The following is a 20,257-nucleotide window of genomic DNA, read 5'->3' as shown; positions in this document are numbered from 1 at the left end:
ACAATTATTATTACAAATGATAATAGTGTGATGTTAGTATGAGTCTTGAACTTCCAACTCCATAAATTTGATATTCATTTCTATATATAGCTTCACAAAAGTAAATCACTTTTTAAAGTGAAATAAAGGTAAAGAGAGATAATGTGGAAACCCAGTGACAGCTCTGTTGAACTTAATTTCCTTAACAGAGGAGTTCTGGTTCTGGTGACTAACAAAAATAAAACACATACCCCACACCACCAAACTCCATGTCTGGAACTGAAGGCTCTTTGAAAACTGAGTTATCTCTTCCTTTCTGGATGATCAAAATGAACAGCAATGAAGTTCTATACAGAGAATGTTTACTGAGCATCTACCATGTTTAAGGAACTGTGGAAGGTGGATTAGGATATATATGGGAAAATACAGTACCTTTGTGAAAGTAGTATGAAACTCATTAAAGAGAGTACATTCACAAATAATGAGAGCGCAAGACAAGGTCCAAGAGCGCAAGACAAGGTACAAAGGCTCAGTAGTAAGGTAAGAGTTTGAATCTTCTGAGCTCCTTTTTTGCAAGTCACACCCAACATAGACACAGCAACCAATTATCTTATGAGAGCAGGGGAAGAGATCTGCTCTCACTTCTCAGACACAAATAGGGCTGATTCTTTGTCTGAACACACAAGTAGACTCTGTGGCCTTTTAGTGTATTGAAATACTTCTAGCCCTGAACTAACCAAGTGCCCCTCAGTGCAGCCTAGCCTGGCCCAGCCCCTCCCTACAGTGCCCACTCCTGTCTCCCCTCACCCAGAAACTAAAGGATTAAAACCTAGTCAGCAGGAGGTTTATGGCATCAACAGACTGGTCAGATCCTAGGCTGCACCAGTTGTTAAATATCTCAAATACTATTCCTGCATATATGTGAGTATTGAATGAATGCCAAGTAATTAGAAGCTTGGCATAATTAGAATCATAAAATGTAAGCTCTGGTGGAGAACCCTGATGCTTCCCATGACCTGGTTAGTCTTGCCTGCCCTTTCCTGCTGGCCCCAATCAACTCTCATCTCTCCCCGCCCTGCTTTGTGCACCATGGAGGCTGACTTCTGTGGACTCCATCACTGGGGCTCCCTTGTTATCTGATGACTGGTTGAGTTCAGTCAATGGGAGGTACTGGCAGCAGATCAGAAGACTGGAGGGCAGAAGGAGAGAAGTCAAGTACTTATCCCCCAAACCTGTCCTCTCTGATGGTCTCCAGTTGTGGGCAATGACCATGCTGCGCAGTTAGAGCTGCTGTTCACTGGCCCACCGTGCTCCCATATCGCCGTCCCCTCCCATGACTCTTTAGACCAGGAGTGCTAACAGCTTCCCACTGTTGTGAGCCCGTAGGTGCTTCTCACCCGTGGTGAGGAGAGTTCCTTAACCCTTCAGTGAAACCTACCAACCATGCCATCAGTTTTCTCCTGGGACCCTTACTGATACATTCCATTTCTTCCTAAGTTTCACATACTATTTTCATGGTTTTGGGCCAGTCCTGACTTCTGGAATATTTTGTATAATACTTTCTTTAAATGAATTCATTATTTATAACTTACGTAAACATATTTTAGAAAACAAAAATTTCTTATCACCGCTATAAATGGAAAATCAATATCAGATGCTAAAAATAGAAGATAATCATGAAAATAGATTCAACAAAAATAAAGGTGACACTGTGAAGTTCTAGCTACTATGTCTGTTTAGACTCTGAGTCGCTTGGTGTCATTTCCTTATAGTAGAAAGGAAAAGTAGCAAGTAGTAAGGTATTTAAGTCATAGTAATATGAAGTTGAAACCTTCTCACTGATATATAAAGAATATAAGAAACCTGAAAACTTTCTCACCAGCTGATTCAATATTTTTTAACACAATATCAACGTACCACCTAATCTTCCTGAGTGCCACCAGGGGTGCCTGACCCAATTTGGGGACATACATACTGACTTTACCAACGCTTTATTTTTCATGGGGACTAGAATCCACACCAGACTCCACCACCTAGATAAGTAACCTTTTGATTGCACTTCCACAGACTGAGCAGACGTTTAATTCCAGGCAGGAATGCAAGGGGACTTTACAAAGGAAAATATCCTCCTCAAAAGTGAAGAGCAGAGCATGCAACCTATAACTTAAAACAAGAACTTTTCTCATGTCTTGTGAATCTTGAAACAGGGACGTGAGCACCAGAGAGGACTCTGGAGATCATTTAACCCAAATCAGACAAATTTACTGATGAGGAAATTGATGCACAGATAGGGTCAGTAACTTAACTATGGTCTCATAGCTACAACATTTGTTTCTACATAAGGCACCCCCACCCCCAGCCTTCCCGTACTTCAGCAATAAGTGCTTCCCAGTCATCCCAGGAGTAACAGACCGAAGCAGCCGTAGGTAAATCTCCTTTCCTCAACAAGCACAACAGCAGGGTGATGGGAGGCATGGAGAGGCATCATAAAGACCGCCAAAATCAGCAGTTTGGACAAGGATGGAAATTAAATTTGAATCTTCTGTCAGTTTAGAATTTTTTCCAAAATATCCTTTCATGCCTCCGTCCCTGCTCCTCAACCCACCAGTTGAAGAGAGAACCATGCACACCTGAAATAGCTGAATAATAATCACAGAGCAATGCATCAACAAGCAAGCATGAGATCATGCTATAAAAAAATCACATATCCAAGAACCCAGAGAACAGAGAGTAAAATTCTGACCAGAACAACTTGGAGAAGTTAAGTTTTATATTCAGATACTGATTGTATTATCCTGTGATCACACAAAGATGTAAATCTTCCTGAATTTTACTATTACATTTTAATTGCTGGAAACAGTGCCATGCAAAATTCAATCAGTAATTAACATTTACACGGCATATTTTTGAAAATATAATGAAATATATGAAAAAGAAAAAAAAACCCTACTTTTTCTTAAGGACCATATAATCTAGTTAAGAAGACAGGCAATATACATAAGAGAAATAACCACTGATAAAAACTTACATTCACGGTAGCCCATGAACAATTCCAAATGAGATCACGTAAGAGACCAAAAGCATAAAATGACACTGACCATGCAGAATGTCATTATTCTCTTTGGAATTCTACCTTCATATTGAGGACAGTGAGAAGCATTATAGGCATTCAGTGGGGGAGCTGATATAATCATGTGACACAAATACAGTAATGAACATACATTTATTGAGTTTCTACGAACATACCTTGTCAGACATCTGGTCTTTGAGTTCTCCCTTACTCCATCGATAACAACATTCTTAACTCACATCTTAGACATTCTTGCCCCAAATTTCTGTAAGGCTAGAGTTAAGTCTACTCTGAAACATTTTATTAGGTAAATTATATATTTGGAAGAAAAAGTATTAAGAAATGTAGTGAGAAACAAATATGTTTGGAAAAATATGTTGCAGAATAATCACAATAACCATAACAGTGAGAAGATTAAAGAATTTAGTTAGATCTATAGATGAATATCTCTATTGGACAGAAGTGCTATAAATTACTCTGTATTAGCTGATTAAAATACTACTTTTGAGTCCCTGAGCATTAGGAAACAAAGATGGTTCCTTCTCTCATAAAACGTGTAGAGTAGGACAGAGACAAATCAACAGACTGCAAGCTCATATGATGAATGTTTTCATGGGAGCAGTCCATGATGTGACAGGAGCACATAGGAGGCATGACACTTACTGAAGACCTGTTGTCATGGAAGCTTCCTGGAGGGAGGAACCAATAAAATATCTGAAATTTTGGAGGCATGATCTTAGATGAAACTGAACTGTGTAGGTTTAATGTCCTAAAGCTGCATGATTGAAAACCATTTTTCAGATTAAAAATGAGAGTCCTCCCCAGAAAGAAAAAGATTACAGTAATTAACTTATTCTGCAGGAAAAATGGCTACTTGAAGGTGGTGAAACTAATGACATTTCAATGATGTAAGAACAGGAACCAGACAAAATTTTAAGATGCTCCCAAGAAATAGTTCAAGAAATATTCCTGCTGTTTGACGGTTAACTGAAGTCCTTTTTTTCATTCAGTATGCGCCAAATTTACCCACGATCATTCTCATCCAGTAACTACTAGGAAAAGAAAATGGCAAGATGACTACAAATCTCAGCAGACGTCTAATGAACACAGAAATTTAGTAAATCACTCAAAATGAAAATATTATAATTCAACTATTAAGGGCTTGATTGAACTAGTAATTTCATATAATAAGATACCTTCATTAAATGTCACTTAACTGCAAAATCAGAACTTTAGAGCTTAGATTTCCACTGGCGCCAACATCTGGAGCAATACTCAGTACAGATAATCCTGATTAATGGAATGATTTGCTCTAATATGTTTTGTTATGCAGCGCATATAATTAGAACTACTGAAAATAAATATTACAGAGTATCCAGTTAAAGAAGCACTGTAAAAATACTTGATTATACACAATTAACAACTCCAAAGAAATTACATTTTACAACTATTTTAAACCATTTGTGAAGCTGGGTGAATGTGCAATATATATCACATTAATAAAAATAAATCCTGAGAGAGAAGAACAGTTTAAAGTCCTTGGCTGATTATTTCACTGTGTTTTCTTAAAGAAAGAATGCAAAAAGGGAAAGATGACCAAAAAATAAGAATATTATATGAAATGATATACGTGGGTGCAGAAAACACAATAGGTCAGATTTAAATTTATATTCACCTTAATGTCTGCTATGTGCCAAATATTGAAAGATGAATAAAGCAGAGATCATGTCACAACGCTCAGATTCTATATTAAGCCTAAACATGGCTACCATTTCTTGAGCACCACTCAGCACTAGCCAAGTGCTTTATGAACATCACATCAATTCTGCTATGCAGTATTATCACTTTATTTCAGAAGAGTAAACCAATAGGCAGAAATGTGAGAAGATGCCCAGGTACACTGCTAGTAAGTAATAGAGTCAAGAAGTGATCGCAAGTCAGTCCAACTCCAAAGACCATACCCCAAGCCCACCAGGATATGACAGTCAAAGTCTACTGGATGTCAAACAACAAAGATGGCAGGACGCGATCAGATAGCTGCTTTCTCCTCATCATATACATAAGCCTGTTTCTTCCTTATTTTTTTAGGTGTACTATTTTACTTGGAACTTGGTAAAATCAAACCACACATAGATGCTTAATAAATAGCCATTGCTTAATGTCCAATTAGAAAATTAAATTTTGGCTTCATTCTTTTTAACATAACCTATTGCAATATCATTACATTGACCAAATAACTGCTTTCATCACATTATTTCTATTTAATAACTAAAATTTGTCACATTTTTCAGCTTTTAGACCTTTCATCATCTAATTTTATCTCAGGAAACTAGTTCTCATTTTTATGGTGATATTTGTACCTAATTTATTTTTAATCTTTTCACTAATGAAAAGTGAAATGATTAAAAAATAATTTAATCGAATATGATATCTCTAAATTACTTTTAAGAAACAGTATTTTTCCCTCACAATAGATACTTGCTTCTTCCCTATCAATATATTTATTCTCATGGAAAATTTATAAAGAGAAGTTTATTTTGATATTAACCCAACTCCAGCCTCTTCTTGATTTGAATGGAAATGACTTCATTGACCATTTTTTTTCACTTCTATCCACTTTTGAGTCTTATATGTTTGAAATCAGCACTTCAGAGTAGCTTATGAAAAATGGCATGAATAATTAATAGCTAAGATAATAATGACAAGTTTGTCCAGATATTGCTTCAAAAGCTTTGTTGCTAGGAAGGGGAAAGGAAGAGAGAAAAGGATGCTAGGAAGTGAATTACAGTAAGAGCTGGGAATGCATTTGACATCCATTCATTTACTAGCTAAATTCTTTATTCACATACTTTCAAATAGAAATTTCAGCGTATTTTTAGCAAAGCACAAACACATTTAATTGGATAACCAGTACATATATCCAGAGACCAATTCATAAAATGATGAAATGGAATAAATGTCAAGCGGTAACAAAATCTATAATATTTCTAAAATTATGGCTATGGAGTTAATGGTTTTCCATTGCAAGATTAAACTCTTTTGTTGCTCTTTTAAAAGGTATCATACATATTTTGTGGGCCCTTCCATTTTTCTTAGTCTAGTTTTCAGAATCAATGAAAGCCCTATAGGAGGAAATTGAAGGTGTTATTGAGCAATATAATACACAGCACAAATGACTCGGGGAAATGCACTAGAATATAGTCTTTGGAATACATGAAACAGAATCTTTAAATTCCATATTAGGTATTGTTGGCAAGGTGGTAAAAGCAGTGGCTCTATCTGCAAGGCGAAAATAATTTCAAAAACACAAACATCTTTTCACTGAAAGTTAGACATGCCTGAAAAAATTAAAGATCTGCCACGTCCTGAGACAGTCACTTTTTCAGCACAAAACAGCAGCAGTGTTTGAAAGCAGTCATGCAAGCAAACAGCCTTTCTCAGTCCTGCTTTTAATCCACGTAGTTCCTATCAATATTAACCTCTTATAGAAATTCTTGTACAATATAACTATTGAACTTTCTTGACTAGGAGTGTTACTGTAGCTGTTAGTCATCCCTATAATGTATTTTGCAATCAGCTAAATCATCAAAGTATTTTTTAACAATGAACAGTTCAGAAGTGACAGATCTACTTTCTTGTTCACAACTGCTTATCAGAGAATAGGTATCACATATGTTTTCCAGGTGCTTCCTATAGTTAGGATACCTTCACAGAAGCCGCTCATGAAAGATAAGGTCATAAAAGAGATGAAAAATGTGTGAGCTTCATACACTTATGGTTTTATCATCAGACAAGATAGCTTTGGTTAAAGGACTATAACAGTCAAAAACAGAAAACTGCAGCTCGTATTGAAGGGCGAGGACATTTAAGTTTAAGATTCAGTTTGTGTTTGCTTTGCCTAATAGCCTCACAATATTGTCTGGTTAAAACAATTGTTTGGTTATAGATTATCCAAACAAAGGTGTCATATTAAATTAACTCTGTGTTGCCAAATTACAGACACAGTTATATCTCCAGAGACAAAAAATTAAAGTATGTCATTGTTACCCCTTTTTGCTAATACCTGAAAGGAAATCTAAACATATCAACTATTTGAAAAGAATAGGACCATTATTCTGCAGATCCCAATAATCATGTCTGACTCAAGTCTCCCATGACTTACCATAAATGTATAAGAAAATGTAGAATTTTGCTGTGTTCTAGATAATAATATTCAGTACACAGACATTTTTTAAATGGCATGTGGTTTCACTGTAACTTTTATAGTAGCCTTTTTCATACCCTAGAATATGAATGATTAAACAGATCAAAAATAGAATCCACATTTATTCATTATGAATTTTGAGATCCCAGATCAGGAAACAATCCTGAAATATTTGATGACAGTGGCCCAAGGATAAATGCTATATTGAAAAGGAACTCAATCTCTACAGTCAATGGGTGACTACTGTAATTTGTGGCATTTTATTATCACTAGTAAGAGAAAACTACTGAAAACACTAATGTTTATTGTAACTGTATCAGATAAAAGTCACATTGAGAGTATTGATTACCTAGGGAAAAAGAATAATGGTTTAGAAATTCTCTCTACAGTCCTGAACATTCATCCTTGATGTCAATATCAGCCTCTAAGTGAAAAGTTTTTTCTCACAGTTTAAGCTCACCTAGGATTTGGAACATAAGGGAAATTTCTACATGAGATAAAATACGGCAAATTCTCAGCAGTGTCTCATTCAAGAATTTTCACTCATTATTTCTCTCAAAGAGCACCTGAATAAATCGAATATATAAGCAAGTTGGGAGGCATCTGACTTCAAAAGATGTTTCTAAAATACGTATTTCAAAGTTTACGTTTAAATAATTTTTACTTTCTCGTCCCCTACTCCTTCCAAAAACAAACAAAAACAAAAAACCTCACTGCGAGTACAAAAAAAGCCACTGCAACTACTACGTCCCATTCAGAGGAGGACTCTACAAAATTAAGGCACTTCTTGTTTCAAAGAAGAGAAAAAGTAACGCCTGATGGTCTGTCAGTAAGAATACTCTGAGCTACAACTGACGTATTCACAGATCTGTTGTCCTATCAATAAACCATTATTCCTTCATTTTTTTGGCCTTAGAATTCAAGCTTCGAACCCAGCATTCCTTGTAGGAAATCATCATCACCAACAACAACAGTAACAAAAAGTAAAGCCAAATCTTATCATCTCTGAAGCCAACCTCATTTACACAGAAAAACCATACCAATTTGAGAAGGCAATCACTTTTGAATATTGCTTCCCACATAATTTTACTGTTCATTCTTTCTTCTTTAACAATTCATTCCAGAGAGGCTCCTCCTTTCTCATAATCCATTTAAGAATATGATTCATAAGCACTCACTCACTCTCACAGCTCTCCATCACTACAATATAATTTACTCATTATAAACAGACTTTACTCAAGCCACACATCCAAAATGGTAAGGCCAATGGAGAATGCATATTGTGGGACAGCAGCTAACAAAAACTGTGGTCCATATCTGAACGCCCTTTATCCAACCCTAGTTCAAACATCCTAATGATGATAAATGACTCTCAGGGCTCACAAATAGGGGATAGCATTTATTTCTTCTGATAAACTTTTTTTCCCACTGCTTGACCATTGGAATTACATATATCTTACCCTTTCATTCTCTCCCTACTATGGCTTACGGGAAGTTCAGATTTGCATGTAATGCTGCTTTCAAAGTATTTATCTTCCTCTCTTATACTTCCTCTTGTTCTTTCCTGTCCTTCACCCTATGATCATTGTCCTTCCTGATCTCGCTAACCCAAACATACCTCTCCTGGGTCAGCTCACACCCCAGTCCCTGCTGCCTGCCCTTTCTGCACACCCACTCTCTCCTGCCAACCACATGACGTTCCCTCTACCTGGAACCCTATCGCTTCTTTTCACCTAATTAACGTCTACTCAGCATTAGATACCAACTCCAGCGTCACAATTTTACGAACACTTGGACCTTCCTCACTCTGTCAAAGCACTCTGTACCACTCATGGGATTATTCTATTAATGCCTGCCTCCTCACTAGAATGTAAATTCCAAAATAGCCAGGACCTTCCCTGCATTTACTCCCATGGTAATCACTGCATGGCCCCCAGTGTCTGACATCGTAGGTGTTCAATAAGTACCTACTGGATTGGATAAGGCATGCATGTGGCATGGGCTGACGGCCACAATGCTTTGAGGCATTAATTATCCCAGTAATCAAGCAAAGGCAAGTAAAAACGATGCCCTTTACATAAGCTGACAACTCTTCATGGTAACAGAATTTGGAGATGGGCATGTGGCCACCTGACAATAAGGACCACACTTCCCAGCCTCCCTTTTCGTGGGGTGGACCACTCCTTAGGACTAAGTTCTGGACGATGGGATGCAAGTGGGAGAGTCCCAGGGCAGCTTCCAGGAACCTATTCTTACAGCTGAATCTAATCCTAATGAAGTTTTCACATCTGTGGGAGGAAAAACTATTCTAGGTTATGTCAGCCTTGTCCAAACTCAGATCCATATCTAGCTTCCACGACCACGGACAGTCTCAATGTGTTATCACGAGACTCCTTCAGACTCTTCAACACAAGGTCTTCCCACAGCACCTCCTCCCTCAGGGCCAGCAAGAGGTCCTTGGCTGCTGATAACACAAGAAAAACAGAGATAGTATCCACAGTATCGTCTTGTTTTTCAGAAATGTGGGAGAATGTTTTCCCTCTCTGCTTTAATTTTTGACACAGTGCTTTCATGAGTATCTGTGCTCTCTTTAGACTCAGGGCAACTTATCCTAGAATGATAACAGATTTGAAATTCAGATATCTACTATAAGTGCCAAGACATTTTAGGAATCTTATTCAAGGTTTCCCAAAGCTTAGGAAGTTGAAACCAAACAACATTCTTGATCATTGCTGCCTCCTATGAGATCACCCATATTTAATGAAGGTACGAACAGGGGTCGACTCAGGCTTCACAGGGCTTGCAGTTTATTCAATTTGGGAGGCCCCTTTCTAAGAGAAGAATGCAAAGTTATAATTAGAAAATTAGATGCAGGGCCTTGGAAGGAGTCTGGGCAAGTGAGGAAGGAGTTCTGTAGCAACACTACCCTACACTGAATTCATTAAACAATCAATAAACTAAAAGAGTGAATGAGTAGCTTTAATATTTTTTGGCAATATTAAGTGTGAAGATAAGGTATGCATTTTACAAAAGTTTTCAAAATTCATTCCTTTTACTAATGACTGATTTCATGAAGTCCACCTTAAAAGTTCCCCAACACAAACTGCCAGTACTATAGTGAAAACATCATTCTTTTCTAAATGGAGGTTTCCTTAGAATGTTAGCTATTTACCCTGTCCTTCTTTGTTGTCAGTATCACTCTGCATTTTGTAGAATTTTTCCTGTTATGGATTATTACACCTGGTATTCCCTTTAGTAGTCAGCTACTAGGACAGGACAGAGGAGCATAGATCACAGGCTTAAGTGAAGCCAGATGCATGCTGGTGAATGCTTTTCATACTGGAATGATGCACATTACCATAAGGGAGCTTGAGAACGAATGCACTGCTTCCTTAATCATCCCAAACTTAACATTTCCTCCACTCCTTATACACTTTCCCTTGTCTCACTTGTACGTACATTTTCCTTTCTTTACTAGATAATTGTATCTTTAAGAAATAAGAACATCCTTTATGTAGTCCTCTTTCTGCCTCTGTACCTGCGTGGTCATTTATGGGCACTCACACACATCAATGCTTACACAACCAGAAACAGGTAACGTAGGTTTTTGGTGTTGATTAACGATCCTGGACCATAATTTGCATTGAAAAGAAAGGAAAACATTATCTAAGATCCAAACACAGTGTCTTGTGTTAATTCTATGGCGAGAACAGAAACGACATCAAATCCCATTGTTAAATAGGTTGGGGGGGGGTGAAGTGTAATATAGATTTTCACCTTGATAAATCTCTATCTTTAAAAATAATCCTTAAAGAGACCTTCCCTTCTCACTGTCAGAAAAATATAATCACAGCCGACTGTCTGTGCAATTCCACTTTCCATCTCTGCTATGTGCGTAAGACTGGGTAAGATACAGTGACTGTCAAGTCCCAGAACAGTTCCTTGTCTAATCTTCCTACTTCTCCAGATCTTTGATACAGAACCTGTTAGAATGTATTGCTTACTTTTCCAGTTCCTATGTTTATCTCACTTCCACTCTTACCATCTGCTGCACTGCATTTCCTTCAGAAAAGCGAAAAGTTTTCACAGTGCCCAGAGCTTTCCCAGCAAACAATGCCCTCTTTCCCTCTTCCTTCCTTCCTTTCTCTGCTTTTTATTTGGCCTTATTTTGTGTTAAGGTCAAGCTGTTTTCAAGAGTTCACTTTGCAAACATCTCTACAGGGCCGAAATTCCTATCCAAATAGTTTGATGGATTTGTAAACATTCTTGCCATTTATTACTGGCTTTTGCCCAAGCACACACAGTTTTGTTTGTCCCCAGTCTTTTGAATTACCTGAAAGCAACTCCACAAGAAAGAAGCAATGAGAAACTGGCTTATTTTATGCCACCAAATCAGGGTAACATAATCATCCTGTTAGTATAATGAGTTCCAAGAGCTTTCAATATAGCCCTCTCATTACATCAAAATGCCAGCTCTACTTACTGCAAATTGGTTTACATTGACAGAGGCTGTAAAGGAGCACCAAAAGGAGAGACATATTTTAAATGCACCCCTCATTTATTTACTTTACCATTTTAAAATTTCTTGTTTTTACATATTCCCTCATCTTGATTGACATATCATGTCTCATAAGCGTTAAAAAAAAATACCTTGAAAAAGTGAGTTTTATATTTCACATGTCCAGGCGTCTTCAGATGTGTTCATCTCCTTCTTAAGGGATTATATAATGATGGACATCAGAAAATGAAATTAGTCTTCTATTTTTATAAGTACAGTAACCTAGGTTTGAATTTGGTATTAACCTCTAGTAGTTTTATGACTCTGGCCAAGTTAGTGAGCCTCAGGAAGCTGCAGGTGAAGACAACATGCACCCTGCAGGACAGTGAGTTGATTAGAAATGATACATGTATAGCAAGGTGTCCAGCTTTCAGGAGTCACCAAAGGGATGCTATTATTACTATTCTCATAATGATTATAATTGGTATGTAATCTCGGCCAATCTCTGCAGTCTCACTGAACTACAAAAAAGAAGCTGAAACAGCAATCTGCGTTTTTTATCAGTGTTTTCTTCACTGGAGTAACACATTCAGTTATTTTTACTTGACCTTTTAAGAACAACAAAAAAGTGACTGACTATATTACTAGAATTAAATTCAGCATACCGCAGCTTCCTGCATTTCCCACACATTCTACATTTAGCACTACCAGAGGTAAAGATTATCCCATCAGGTAATGGAAGGGCAAATGCTTTAATGCTGCCTGTTGCTTCTCGAATGATAATCAAAACACTACGAGAAATTTTACATACTAACAAGAAACCATGCATTTTATATTAGAAGATTAAGAGCTTTGAAAATCTTTTTTGATTTAAACCTAAAAAATGCTAGTGCAGAACCAAGAAAATGTTTTTAAATCATTTATGACATTAAAGGATAAAAAGTAGAAAAGATACGGTTACTTCCAAGAGATCTGTTTCTCTAAAATAACATTTTATCTCAAATTATTATGGGACCAACAGTAGGATTCAAGATTGTCAACCACATTAATTCTATATGATTAAATTTGCTTCACAGGCATCCCTAATGCTATTCATACTTTAAATTTTAAGTAGAAAAATTGAGTTAATAAATGTAAATGATTGGCAAACTAGAACTGTTTTTATATTTATTTATTTATTTATTTATTTATTTATTTATTTATTTATTTATTTAGAGCAAAATAGAATTTTAAAATGCATTTTAATTTAAAATAACTATTTATATAATTACAATTTGACCAAAACTAGTTCCTTGAAGAAACATGGGCTCTTCATTCTACCCAAAATATCACTGAGAAAATGTAGCAATAAAAGAGCTCGTAAGTATGTAGTTTTCCTTTATTATATTCAGCTAAAATCAATGATTAATTAATTCAATATCAAGATTAAAAGTAAAAAAGTCAACCAATAATGCAGATGTCTCCTAATACCCAGATGATTAGCTTTATATATGTATAATAACAGCAGATTAAATAAATTCTTTTCTCCTGAATTTCAACATTGTAGGGAAAAATAAACCTACACTAAATTTTATGGGTCAAAAAACATTCTTTCACTTGCAGAAACCATAAACATAAAATCAAAAAAGCAACTTCTCTAAATAGTAAAATAGTTTTGTATTGATTTCCATTATTAACAATAATGATGCTGATATAAAATAAAGATGTAACAAAACCAGAGAAATTATCTCTTAACATCTTATATAGTCAGGTAGAAGCAGAGTGAAATATACTGTACTACAATATGAAATTATTTCATAAATTATAATTATATATTTTGTCAAGTTTTAGTGTTTTCAAAAAAGTCTTTAGCAGACTGCACAGTGGAGATCTGTTAACAGTCAGCTCACAGAAAAAACAATGAATTTAGTTTATCATATGCAAAATGTAGTATATATTATCATACATGATTCATATAAATGATATCATCATGACTCATTTCAACATCGCATAAAATCAATCATTTTAATTTTGTTGAAATTGTTATAATGATATATCTGGGATCAAAGATGAGGTAAACAGACAAAGCTTGATCTGACTCTTACATATAAAACACTAAATCATAGACAAAATCTGTACACCCTCTGGTTCCACCAAAACAGAGAAAATGCTGACTCCCCTGTAAGCACAAACTGCCTTCAAACGCTCCCTCATTTTTTCAGTAATTGTGGTTTAATAAAAAAAGCTGATTGAAAACAAAAACTATGTTTTGGGGACTTTAAAGATGGCCAGAAGAGTGATACCACAATGTCACAAGGTTTCCTTCTTTTTTCCAATCTTATGAGACAAAAACACAAGTTGGACATCATTACAGCCTTTATTTCTATATTCTAAAAAGAATTACCTTCCATTTTGCATTGTTGGATGAGTTATGCAAGAAAAATTTAATGATTTTAAAATACATTTTTAAAAAAGAAGTACTGGATCCAGGAAAACAGAGGGTTTGCCAAGGAATAATAATGTCATGTGGAGGGAGGGGGAGGTGGTGGAGAAGGGAAGGGAGGTCTGTGCCAAGCAAAGCTGGGGGCTGTTCAATCAGCTCTATCAGGGCTCCATCAGTGTCTCCACTCCAGCCAAATCCAGAGAAAACAAGGAGTCAAAGATTCAGGTCAATAAGCTTATAGGCGATTTGCACAAACAGCTCCTCCAGCAAGGTAAAAAACAAAGTCATATTGGCTTTTCTTTTTCATTCCTTCTCTTTGAACTCCCTGGTCCAAACACACCCTGGAAATGTCAATGTTATATGCAAGAATTTAAAAAGCTCAGCTTCTTAATCCCGTTAAGAAAAAAGGAACAAAGTTGCCTGTAAAGATCTCCTTCCTTATTGAACTCAAAGTGATTACGGTAGAGCTGCCTTTTGCAGATTCTGATTCCAGTTGCCCAAGCGACAGAGGGGGCAAAAACATGTCATTAAAGACGTAAGTGAGGAGGAAGGAAACCACAGTGACTGAAAAGAGTTAAGGAAATATATATAGACTATCTAAACTAAAATACTACTAATACTAATACTAATACTAATAAAAAGAAGAAAATAGGAAACAAAATAGCATGAATGTCAAGTGAAAAACAAGCAGCTATGACTCACACAAGTCAAATCTGCATGGAGCTATGTTTTTTAATTCTCCTAGTATATTAAGAAACTAGGTAAGATTTTTTGTTGCTTTACCTTAACATGCAGGGGTGATAAATGCCAATAATCTAGGCTTTAGTTTGTTAGAGTCCAACAAGAAACATGGCTTTTCCTCAGTTACTTCCGAATTTTTAAACAAAGATACAAAAATGACACAATTGATAGAAAGGAAGGAAGGAGGCGGGGGAGAGGAAGGCTTCAATGAGTCTGGCAACCTACTGGCAGAACAGTTAAGCACAATGATGAAATTCTTCAGAGTCTCACGCCCCCTACTCTATCTTCCTAATTCAAGGATGTGAAAAGTTAGAGAGAACATATAGCCAGCTCTGGTGTTGCAGAAGTCAGCAAAGTGATTCATATCAGCCCCGAACACCCCCAAACTGCTCTTCCGGAAACTACATTAATGAGCTACAGCTGGAGTCTCATCAAGCCCTTGGCGAAAGGCATGATTCTGATTGGAGTTATCTGTTATCTCCTGACAGCGTCCTGATTTGCTTGCTTCCATTTTCTGCTTGAACCTTTACTCTCCACGGACCTTCCTCCTCTAGGTAGACACACACTGCGTCATGACTGGGCCTCTTCTCCCAGCTGTACCTCAGCTCTCCTCCGTGGCTCACCTCAGCTTCCCACAGTGGTAGGAATCCAACAGATTCCTAGAGCAACAAGCTCCACAGGTATGGGCACACCTCTCCTAGTCCCCCAGCTCTCTGCTGTCCTCTCCTGGCTTCCTGCAACACTAACCTCATAGGTACAGCCAACTGAACTCCAGAGGACCGGAAGATCCCTCCCTTCCCTCAGGTCTCCCGTCAAGGTTCACCTACCCTCTTATCACTCTTTAAACACAGTGTGCAATGCACACAGGCACAATGGCATTCTATCCCCCTTACCTGGGCTGTCTTCTTAAACACTGCCCAACGTCACCCACCATATTATACAATGTTAAGTTTCATTATTTATTGTCTCTCTCTCTTATCCTAAGAGTAGGGATGGACTTTTGTCTACTGCTGTAGCCCCAGCACCAAGAAGAGGGTCTGACACAGAGCAGATGCTTAATATATGGGTTGAGTTGTACTGAATTCAATCTATTGAACAGAATTGGAAGCTTCTGCCAACCTAATTAAATATGTTTATGTTTGCTTTTGGCTTGGTATTAATTACTTCTGGAGCTAGAGCTAAATTCAAGCCTGAGTAACTCAGGCTTTATTCTATTTTCTTTAGTATGATTTGCATCTTTCTATTTTAAAACTCATTTAAAATAGAAATATGTCTATTACTTTCTGCATGTTACCTGGGTCAAATATTTTTTAATGTGGTGGGAATACCCATTGTTACAATATATCTGTTTCCTTGTTTTATGGATTTCCATTGTGCCCCCCTTTTATCAACCCTAATCTTCCCAGGTTGAAGGGCTCTAACATTAATTCGTCTCTCCGGGTGAAGCACTGCACCCAGTGATGTCTCTGACCATTCTCCGTATCTAGATAGTAGGACTAGAAGTAAGGTTTGTTTTTCTTCCAGAAACTAACTTTGATGGCATCATTTTCCCTTTCAGACTTTGTTTAGAGATGATGTCATCAGAGACCAGTTTGTAAGGGCCCTCTGTAACTTTTCTAGAAAATCATCGTTGATAATTCGAAGTTCACTGACGTAGTACTTTGGAAGGTTTCTGTTTGTCTGTTGATAGCATTACATTCCAATAGCCTAGAGACGCTTGCCTGACAGTTTTCTTCCTGTTCACGTATCCTGTGACATCTTCCTGGAATGTATCCCAAGATATGTTTATTTACTTTAATCATTAACAAACTTGAATATTTCATGGGGAAACCATCTTCCAAATAACTAATGATAATAGACGAGTTTTAGAGCTGCTCCAATGTCAACCCCACTATAAAACTTGCTGTCTCTGAGTTTATCCAAGAATTGCTAATATATAAAAGAGTTCCCACCTGCCAGCAGTGACATAACTAAAAACTTCCCAGGTTGCTGTCCAGATCACCTATATTTCAATGTATATTAGTTTGCTTAGTTCTAAGCTTACAGTGATGTACATCCATTTTTACTCTAAAAAAACCAGAATAAAGGCATACAAAAGTCACTGAAGCAAATAATCCAGCACCACAGGAAATGTGTAGCACTGATGGACCCAGCCTTGATGTCTTCGTCATCTGTAAATTCAAGGAAATAATTCTTGCTTGTTTCCTTCCTCTCTGAGATACTGTAAGGCAATATGCCAAATGATCTAAACTTACTGCACCAAAGAGGATGATGCAAATTTAAAGTATTGCTTTCCATTTTGCTAAAATTCTTAAAGTCTAAGCGTCTCAAAGCAACTTTGAAATAGCATCTTTTTATAAGCATAGTTCATTCCATTCATTTCAAAGATGAAAAATAAAAACATGAAATACACAACAAACCCAAAGTAAAAGTGACATAGTAATCTTCAATAGAATTGTCATATTCAAATTTTAGGTCTCTGACTATAACGAAGTTTTATTAAAGTGATCTTTTCCATTTTTAATTGTGAATATTTATGCTTTAGATTCATATGATTAAGAATACTACACATTTAAATATGACAAAATTCTGACTAACATTTTTTGACATTTCTGTGGAATATTACATTATGAGAGTGATTTGGGTCATATTTAATCACATGTTTTATAATGACTAGCAACTTTACTAATATTAACGAACACTTTGAGACTTGTAAAAATGCCTGCCCTTTGACAACAAGAGAAACATAATATCCATGTGGAAGTGAGGAAAATAATACAATAATAAGTAAAGAATCATTCTAAATAGTGAAAATATCCTATATAATGTAGAAGCTCAACTTTAAAAGAAGTGGGAATTTTTACATATGGTAAGCTATGTCTCTACAAAGAGCAAGGATTTTTCCTTTCTTCTTTTTTAAAAAAGGAAAGTTACAATAGCATATGATTGCTTTTATACAAAATACAGTTGCTAAAATGTAAATGAAGATATATTTTAACTATATCTTCAGTATTCTTCTGTGACAATGTGTCAAAATATCTTGTTTGGGAAACAAGATATTCTAGCCACGTTTTTGCGATCTGAGTTTTTAAACCCCTATCCTTTGCTTGATATTCAAAACTGTTATCCCTGGAACCCAAAAAGCAACTATGTCATTGCTAGATTTTGATCATGCCTAGATCTCTAGACAAAGAAACTTTCCAAGTAACCCAATTCATTTCCTATATCTATATATGGACAGTTTTAAGTTGTCACAAATGATTTGGAATATGTGCAAAAAGTATGTTTCATCAATGATCACCATTTAAATGTATTTTTCTTCAAAAGAACGGTCCTTACATGCTTTTCTAGTCATGACACTGGCATCATTAACCATTTAAATACTTACACTCTTTTAATGCCTAATCTGTCTTCTTCCGTGCAACTGCAAGAAAATACAGTTATGTGTCACTGAGACTAATATGTAAATTTCTGCAGGAAGACTAGTTTCTAATTTTCCAGAGAGAAAAACTTTCTCTTCCTATTGTAGCTTATCAACTTAAATGAAAAATGGATGGAATCCCTTGTATGACCTCAAGGGGATGCAATACATATCAAAGAGTTGTCTCTCTTTCACACTGGTTCCTACTAACTTTAGTGGGAATCCCTTCATTTCACATTCTATGAGAGTAAAAAATACTGAAATTCCTTCCTATTAAATAAGGCAACAGTAGTCTGAAATAGTAGTATTTATCCTAAAAATATGTGAAAATTAAAATTTTTGTTCCTATCTATCATCACTTTCTAGTTTGAAACTAAACATTAGAGAATTATTTTTATAATGCATAATCTATAATTATATATTATTTAGTATGTTATATATTAAATATTATTTCTGACATATTTTCAAATTTCCAACAATTCTCAGTTAATAAAAATAGCCACTAAATAATGTTCTTAATAATTGTAATTCAATTTTTTTTAGTTCCTCAAGGCCTATCATTATTTTTCATGAGTTAAGACTCTACTTAGTATAAATGGAGGTTATTTTCCTGAGAGCATAATTATGTAATCATGTAATAAGCATCTGCCTTTAAGTCTAATTTCTTCTAAGAAAGTAGTAACTTAAACCTTGGAATTCTATATTCTTTCATTAAACACAGGCTATAACCAATGATTGTCCCAAAATGCAACATACATCTATAATACCTATTAGGACTTCCTCCTTGAATTAATTACGTTGACAAAAATGTCTGAATCCATACACTAACTCTTTTAAGGACAAGAGCAAGAAGAATAAATGGTACTTTCCAGCTACTGGTTCCTTCCTTCATTGCAATCCCACAACATAAGGCAGGTTGTCCACAATGCACTGAAGGATATATTTCCTGATAAAGATGAAAAATGGGATGTCTTCAAACAGATTTAAAAACCCTTTATCTCCCAACAGTTCTTACATGTATTGCTGTGGCTATCAAGTGGTTCTAATGTCCAAAATAACTAGGGAAAATGTTAATTCGGCCTGAAATCTGAGTGAATACTAACAAAGAAGGCCAATTTTGTCCAGATCATTCTTGTTTCCAAGCAAAAGCTTCTGATGTGGAGGACAAGGACCAGGTTACAAAGCCATCTTGAGGTCTTCAGGAGTTAAGGGTCAAAGAGGTTTTCTGAACTTCATTGTATCCAAGCACTGGTGCTGCCTTTCCATTTCCACAGGCCTAGAGCATGGAGTTCTGCTGACCACAGGGATGGGCACTGGCTTGTCTAGTTTTTAACACACCACCAACAGGACAAAGTCATCATGGGATTTTAGTAATATGTAGCCAATGTTTATGTGGCCCTTGAGACATGAATATCAGCAGTTTGGGGGGAAGCTACAGCAGCACCCTTGATTTCAGACTGTCAATTCCAATCATCAGATTCACACAAACACATTTAAAAAAATCGCTTCACATAATCTCAGTTTGCCTAAAAAGTAAAAATGGTACATACACAGAGACAGACACACACTCTCAGTCATGCCCTCTGGGAAACAATCCATGGTCGAATCACCCAAAGTAGCTGTTCTAAATCAAGGAAGTGATTCAAACACTTGTGAAGTTATATACTGGTGCAGGTGGTAATAGATGACCCACCTCACTTGCAGAGGCAAATAATCAAACAAAAAAAAATTAAAAAGAATTAGAAGAAACTTTATACTCATTTTTGAAAAAAAGCAAATTAAATAGTCAGTGTACATGTCCAGTGAGGACAAAGCTACTGGCCAGGCCACTTGGCTCCAAGTTAAGGTTGGCAATAGGCTGAGATATAGTGTCTCAGGTTCTTTTTCTGTGATAATTTAGTGGGTCAAAAGAATATCCTGAA

General features: G+C 36.2%; 1 protein-coding gene across 4 annotated transcripts in view; it reads right to left on the bottom strand.

The window, feature by feature from the left end:
- Positions 1 to 20,257, bottom strand: part of ZFPM2 (zinc finger protein, FOG family member 2) — a 428,442-nt gene that overhangs the window by 318,302 nt on the left and 89,883 nt on the right. The window lies entirely within an intron of this gene.

This window comes from Camelus bactrianus, chromosome 25 (genome assembly GCF_048773025.1).
Source record: "Camelus bactrianus isolate YW-2024 breed Bactrian camel chromosome 25, ASM4877302v1, whole genome shotgun sequence".
NCBI lineage: Eukaryota > Metazoa > Chordata > Mammalia > Artiodactyla > Camelidae > Camelus > Camelus bactrianus.
This window is presented reverse-complemented; position numbering and strand designations above follow the sequence as displayed.